The sequence below is a fragment of the Mytilus trossulus genome, chromosome 8 (assembly GCF_036588685.1).
Source record: "Mytilus trossulus isolate FHL-02 chromosome 8, PNRI_Mtr1.1.1.hap1, whole genome shotgun sequence".
NCBI classification, from domain to species: Eukaryota; Metazoa; Mollusca; class Bivalvia; order Mytilida; family Mytilidae; genus Mytilus; species Mytilus trossulus.
The window spans coordinates 38,541,655-38,549,998 of NC_086380.1; the positions used below are offsets into that span (position 1 = coordinate 38,541,655).

General features: G+C 30.7%; 1 long non-coding RNA gene across 1 annotated transcript; it reads right to left on the minus strand.

Moving 5' to 3' along the window:
* Nucleotides 1-2,080: 2,080 nt before the first annotated feature.
* On the minus strand, nt 2,081-4,102 carry LOC134681899 (uncharacterized). Its single transcript, XR_010100713.1, has 4 exons — nt 4,079-4,102; nt 3,710-3,787; nt 2,714-2,824; nt 2,081-2,207 (listed from the first exon to the last, which is right to left on the minus strand). It is a non-coding gene; the product is annotated as an uncharacterized LOC134681899 (long non-coding RNA).
* Nucleotides 4,103-8,344: the final 4,242 nt, after the last annotated feature.

Sequence of the window (8,344 nt, forward strand, 5' to 3'; positions counted from 1 at the left end):
AGTTATATATAATAAAGTAATTTGAACTTAGTGCCATAAAATTACGACAGAGCTCATTACTTGTGCCTTTGGTGTAACATGTAAAACATAGGTTTGTCATGCCACACAACCAGATTCAACCTACCATTTTATTTTTAAATGTCCTGGTTCAAGTCAGGAAAACGGCCATTGTTATATTATAGATCGTTTCTATGCGTGTTACATTTTAAGGTTGTGTTTCTGTTGTGTCGTAGTTCTCCTCTTGTATTGATGCGTTTCCCTCAGTTTTAGTTTTTTTTCTCAGTCGATTTATGAATTTCAAACAGCGGGAAACCTCTGTTGTCTTTATTTATTGAACTTTATATTTGTCTTTATATCCGTTTTCTCTTATGATTTTGACGCTGTTTCATCAGCAACGTTGTGATAGAGACCTTTTATTTAAACTATTCAATATTTGAATTGGTTGAACAAATTAATATCCCTTGGCGTTGACAATAAGAATGATTAACATGACAAGCTCATGATCACAAATACCGAGAAGGACTATACTATCAATTCCCTTATGACTACTTCATATTTTCTTCACCAGATGATTACTGAAACTCGTCTGGTCTTGTGCATATATTATAGGTATGAGCTGATCGAGCCCAACAAAACATTACGGCATTATGCAGTTTTCACCAATTTTTTTTATGTTATTTCTTTATAGATAGAACAAAATATTACAGTCATTTCTTAAATATAGCTTAGTTCAATAATAAAGAATTTAAATAATAAAAAAGTACCTACGTTTTTTTCTTCCAAACTATAAGTATTAAAACTAGTATACAAGAAATACAAACGACTGCAACACAGGTACAGATAGCTATTATTTTACTACTTTCCAAACCGTTACCTAAAAAAAATTAGGTCATGTTATGTTGTGTGATTCTTATATCAGAGGGGGGATCTTCAGAAATTTTTATATTTACATTATAGGTATGAGCTCATCGTAGACCAACAAAACATTACGACATTCGAATCCAGATTTATATTACGTCGCCAAGGAAACTATTCAGTATGGCCAAATAGTTTTCTTTTGGCTAAACAAAAGATCATTTTCATGGCGAAAGCTTCAAGTTATAGACGTATGGCTTATATCATCTAAGGATTTTCTTATCCCAGGAATAGATTACCTTGTCCGTATTTGGCACAACTTTTTGTAATTTTGGGTTATTAATGCTCCTCAAGTTTGAACTTGTTTGGCTTTATAACTTTTTTGATATGAGTGTCACTAATTAGTCTTATGTAGACGAAACGTGCGTCTTGCGTATTAAATTATAATCCTGGTACCTTTGATAACTATTTAACTTTCTAATATGACATTCTTCTTAAGCTTTAACATTGTAGTATGACGTTTTTCTTAAGCTTTGGATACAAAGCTTTATATGCTCTAATTCAAAAAGAACATGACTGGCGTCACAATTGAAATTACAACGTCTGGTGAATTTTGTACAAACGCCAGAGATCAAAATGATTGTTGTTGGTGTTGCTTGCTAGGAAATGAAATAAAAACATTCTTAAAGTAAGTTTAGATATTTCTGTTTCTTTTTTTTAATTGATAAGCTGTTGATTTTCTATAACATTTTTGGTTCATAGAACTAAAATTATAACTATAAGTCCGCTTCGAAGTACGAAAGTTCAAAATATTCCTATTAGAATCTAAATAATTCTATCATGTCATAGTCTGTGGTCATTTTAACGCGGATAGGCATGATATCTGTAAACATTTAATACCGAGCGTTGATATTAACAAATATAATGCCTACTCATGTTAAAATGAGCTTAGCATTACAGAATTATTTCTTAAATAATTCATATCTAAATGTCTAAATGCATTTGTCATCAATTAACAGGTATCTTTATCCTGTCTACCATGCTTAATAGACACTATACATGTTGTTAACGTAAAATCGGCCATCACAGATTACTTGCATACAAACAATGATGGGGCTTCTCATTTTTGACAGGCACATAGGAAATATAGAAGGGATAACTACTACAAAAATTATCAATCCTACATCAAATACAGAATGATTAGTATTTGTTATCAAATAGTTCACCTGATTTGTTTTCTGAAGTGGTGTGGTTTCCAAAATTAGCTGTAGTTGAGCATTCCGATTGATGAACAACACATTTTCCTGAACTACAACGGCTTAAACCTTCGGGACATGTTTTCACAGTAGGGCCTGTGAAAGTATAAAACAAGATATGTTATATGAAATTATGGTAAAGATATCATATATTTAAATACTAGCACTGTCTTCACAAAAAATCACATAACTTTACGGCAAATATGTTGTTATTTACAGATGCGTGTTAGTATTTACCTAATTCAAGATTATTTTTAATGCATAAGAATCGGATTGAGAACATGATTACATGATTTGTTTATGAAGAAAAACAACTCTTTCAAAAATTACGAATGGCATTTATATATTATTTTATAATCATAGATGATTGTTTAAACTAAATATAAATATGTCCTAGATAATTTGGTAGCCCTGTGCTGTTACCTGTTCTTTTGTCACATAGATGTCTTTTTAACACTTACACCGTTATCATTCTCATTCAAAAATAATCTTCCCTAAAATTACAAAAACACTCTTAGATAACCCATATGTTATGGTTTTACCTGTTCATTAAAGACCATTTGTTGGTCAAATGATATAACTAACAATAATTTGATACTTACATGTAATTTCATCAGAGCGATCTCGGCAATCAAAATCGAAGTTACATTTCTTCGCAATTGGAATGCAGTTTCCGTCAGAACATGTAAATTCGTTGACTTGACATGTTTCTACTGTCAAAATAAAGGTATAGTTGTATCCTCCAGTATACTAGTAAGTCATTTCACTTGAAGTCAAGCGAAGTTAGGCGTTTCGTCAAAGAGAGGCAAACGATAACAAGTTACTTTTAAAGTCAGTAGTAACATAACTAAAATACGAAACTCCAAGAAAATTAGCCTGTACCAAGTAAGAAATATGGCAGTCATTTTATGTATTTGAGCTTTTGATTTTGCCATTTAATTACAGACTTTCCGTTTATAACTTTCCTCTGTGTTTTGGAATTTTTGTTAATTTACTTTTTTTATAGTTCAACGAAGACACCATAATAATATGGTACTTTCTTTTGGTTAAACATCGGAAATGAATTTTTACATAAAAAGGGATATAATGAAAGTACTTGACTGGTACAAAACGGCTTCGTTAATAAATGTGCCTCACAGTACTTCAATGATTTAGTGCTAGAAATTAGACAGCTAAATTAGTTGTATATGCATTGGACTTTTAACTATTATGATTTACTTTTACAAAGAATTTCTTGGAATGAGTGTTGTCTAATTGGCACTTATACCACATCTTTTTATATTTAGATATAAATTTAAATTTTGATAACTTGTTTAGGGTAATTCCGTACCTTTACAATTAAATGAATCGATGTATTATTCAACGGAGAAAATATGTTACAAAAGTACGTATATTGTGTTTTTGTTATCCATAAGTATATGTTGAAATTTCTATATACATGTATTTCAATAAATTAGAGTGGACATATTAATAAAATTTCGGTTTAAACCTATTTCATTACATGCCTCAATATTTTAAAATTCGCTGACAGGATAAAAAATTCCTAAGTGTTGCTATTGTTTAGATGGAAAATTTGTAATAAATATAAAAATATTTACCGGAACTTTTATCAAAAGTGATTAACACAAACATTAAAAAAAGAATCGTAATTCTCATCTTCATATCACTCCGGGTATCTACAAAGATATAATAGTATGGAATAGTTTAGTAGTACTGCAACGAAAAGATCATTCATTAAAATGAAATACTGCAAGTGCTTTTATATTTGTTTTGATATGCGAGTATTTACGTGTATTTTGTTCATTCTGTAAAGTCATATAAATTAAATTATTTATTTTTAAGTATTAATTGGAGAGAGAGAGAGAGAGAGAGAGAGAGAGAGAGAGAGAGAGAGAGAGATTAAACAAATGGTCAGTTTTAGACGGTTTTCTGAGTAACTGATATAAAAAAAAGTTTAATGTATTTACCTGCAGCGATCTCTAGTAGTTTACATAATTATTTGTTTTGCTTGTAGTCAAGTTACTAAGCTGATAAAATAAAATATCTTGTTATGAAAAGATATGAGAAATAAATTTTCCATTTACTGTTTTACCTACTGGGTTACTTGATTTGATTAAGTATTCAGTTTGAAAGGTATGAGATAAACTGAATGTTTTAACCTGACCCAATTTTAATCTTAAATAAACTATGATGCACTCACAACATATTAATATCAAGAAGATCAAAAAGCGTAAGTTGAGTTTTCCTGACTGGACATTTAAAGACACGAAACGAATTTATAGTAATTTTAATGTTTTGAATATATTAAACCAATGTATGCATGCATGCATGCATGCATGAATATACTAAAGTTTGTCAGGTATGCAGGTTTGTTTTTCAAAATTTATTACGAACCTATAGCGTACTATCTGCAAATGATAAATAATTCAGAGATTGTTGACCGCAAGCTAATTTTCTATAGAATTGGTGCCGAAGTTTTGTGGATTTTACTTGCATTTTGATGTGGCCGAAATTCTAAAGAGAGGTCTCGAAGTTAAGGTCACTGCATAAAGAAAAATGTTGGAAAATTAGTGTACCGGATGACAATAATAGCACTAAGATATGATGATAAACAGGATTTCCTTTTGCAAGAAAGCTTACGCACACTTATTTTATTGTCAAACTTCTGGCATTTTTCATACTTTTCATGTTGAAAATACTATGATGTAAATTATGATGTAAATACATTTTTTTAAGAATGGTTTATACCGACTGAAAGAAAAGTCGGAGCGGGCGAATATTTATTTCACCTTTTTATTGTTTCACTACAGTTCACGAATACAGTTAACGGAGCACCTAATTTCACTTCCGGTTTTTAGTGGAATTCGTGTTGTTTCTTAATCATTATTTATAACTGTTGATGTAAATGTTCTTTGGTTTTGTGAGTCTTTGTTTACTCCTTTGTTTTGATTGTTATTGTCTTGGATAAGCCGACGATTACTGTAAGTTTTGAAAGTTATCAGCCAGTTTAAGATATAATATATCATCCAGTATATGATATGTTTTAAATTTCCCCCTTAGATACTGATACATCTAGGAAGTCTAATTGATGTAATCTCATAATTAAAGTTGAGAAGCGAATGCAAAATAGTTTCGATCCGAATTGAATAAAAACAAATAATTGTCCCTGTATATTGACATTTTTATTATAATGTCAGTATATTCGATATTATTCCAAAGTTGCATAGAAATATTGAAATATTTATGAAATAGTGAAACGAGATATAACACTATTATATAAACCTCACAGATCGTACTAAATATTAAACTGTGCAGACTTAATAATTTGTTTCAATTTAATATTTATTCAATGTTTGCTTATCGCATTTGAATATATATGTTTTAAACATGTCTCCATTTGAACACTAGGAATGAAAAAAAACAATAAACTCATCTTATTATTTCTCCAAATAATATCAATCATCTGGATTCGAGGACGTGAATAAAAGAAAACAAAAGAAATTGAATGGATGTTGAATGAGCGGTGAAAGTGGTAGTCAATTTTAATAATCTTGCTTGTTTTGCATGACAAGCGATTGATTGAACAAATCGTTTGAACTTTGAATTATGGGGACTGTTTAAATTCGTAGAATTACATTTCCCTCAACCATAGACGTATGAGTTAAATTGTGATATTAAAATGGAAAAGTATGAAAGAATGAAGTGCAGAGCAACCAAGTTTTTTACAAGAAAAATAAATGTCAATAGCAAAAGGTTGACTACAAAGAGGATGAAGACTATCATTTATAATTACAATCCATAAAGCTGGAAATATACCAATTAAAGCCTTATTTATTATATACAGTGAAATTCTAAGCAAAGTCGGTAAAAATATCATAGAGTCATACAAGTTGTCTGTTTCAGATTTCAGAATGTCATTGCAAACAACTACTACACGGATAATATCCCACTTTTTACACTTGAAAGAACCGATGCAATAATTTTATAAGACTGATGCGCGCGTCATCAATTACATGCTTTTCACCCACTATGTTATTGCTAACAATAACGGTGCAATAATATGCAAATCGAAAGATATTAAAATTTCAAACATTAGAGTAATTGTAAACTTTTTCTAATAATGAAAAGTCATGGCAAATTTTACACAAAACAATACCTGAATACGACAGATTTGAACGTAATTGCATGAGTCTATATTTGTCCCAAGGTTTCAATAATTATAATTTTTTGTTATGAGTATCGTAACCCTACTTTCCTAGAATGGAATACATTTCTGTGTATATAATATATATGTTTTATCACTGTATTGTACGTAACTAAACATTATTGCTGAACAAACATGCACATTCATGGTCCTTTCATCTGTCGATCCCTATATTTTAGCATTGTAAAATGCTATATTTTTTCTAATACTGCAAAAGACGTCTTTACATTTAATCCATTGAATGTTTGATGTGTACTGATTGTTATTTTAGTCTTAGATACAAGATTTTTAATTGTTTGTTATTGGCTTTGAACCAGCTTTCAGTAACTGAGTACTTTCAAAACTGTCCTTTTTGTCTTTTGTGTTTTCATTAGTTGTCTTGTGGCGTTGTACTGATCTGATATAACTGAATTAACTGATCCTTTTAATTTGTTCTTAAGTTATGATGTTACACCCCAATCATGATGAACTGATGGTTGACAGTCTGTAAACATGTTTAACCCCCTTGATTCTAAATGTGCATGGCACAGGTTGGTGAAAGAGGGACGAAAGATACCAGCGGCACAGTCAAAGTCATAAATCGAAAATAAACTGACAACGCCATGGCTAAAAATGAAGAAGACAAACAGAAAATCAGTAGTACACATGACTCAACATAGAAAAACTAAAGAATAAGCAACATGAACGTGGTAACTGTTTATCATGTTTATTGTTGTGTATCATTTGTTTTTCGTTTATTGTTTTATGCAAAAATAAAGCATTATGCGCCTTTTTAATGTTACATATTTATCTTTTCGGTGCCTTTTCATACTTGTTATGAGGTTAGGGTTAGCGTTTTGTTAAAGGCCCTATGATGACACACAGTTTCTAACGTACAACGTCATTTACTCTATGATGGAGCGTTGTGTCATTGGCGATTATACCACATCTTCTCATTTTAGGTACTTTTTTTATAATTATTTCTACCGACTGAAATAAAAATCGAAGCGGGATCAAATCTAATTCATCTCTTTTCCTGATTTGTTATCACAGAAGCAACACGACGGGTGCCACATGTGGAGCAGGATCTATTTACCCGTCCGGAGCACATGAGATCACCCCTAGTTTTTAGTGGGGTTCGTGTTGTAAATTCTTTAGTTTTCTATGTTGTGTCATGTGTGCTATTATTTGTCTTTTTGTCTTTTTCATTTTTAGCCATGGCGTTGTTAGTTTGTTTTAGATTTATAAGTTTGACTGTCCCTTTGGATATTTCGTCCCTCTTTCATTGTCTCACTACAGTTTATAAAGTTGCCACTGAAAAAAGTACATATATCCACTGATTAAATCAAAAGGTAATAATTGCTGACGTTTATATTTAACAAAATCCTGTTAGTGTTAGTCTGTTCTTTACATGTTACAGCTGTGTTTTCAAGCTATTTACATACGGCATACAAAGAAAATGTATTATATTGCAATCAATATTTTACTAGACAGATAAAGCTATACGTATAAACGTTAGCTTTATACGTCAGTGACCTCAAATAACCTATTAGCCCCGTCTACTTACCGGAACTACTGTATTTCATCAACAACCATGACAGCGTGTATTAACAATGGTCAAACTTTTATGATTTAAACTTCTTATGTCTTCAAATTGGTTATTTATATACCATGTTTATTAAATGTTATTAATCAGGTTCGTTTTCCCTTTCTAATTCCTTAAAATGTCAATGTCTTAATGCCTGGACTACGCTCATAGAGAAATACCCCAAAATGATACCCAAGAGGGAAATTCCAAACATTTTTTTTACCATTTTTTTTATAATTTTATATCGATTTCAGTATAAAGACAATACGTATAGTGTCTTGAAATATGAAAATTATTTGTATTCGGCACGTTTCTAAGCCTCATACAAATACGTATATTGTCTAAATATAACGTGAATATGACTACGACTTTTGATAATTACATACCGACACTTCCAAACATTTGAACATAAATGTGATTTCTACTAGGAACAGTATTAAACAATACTTCCAAACACATGAT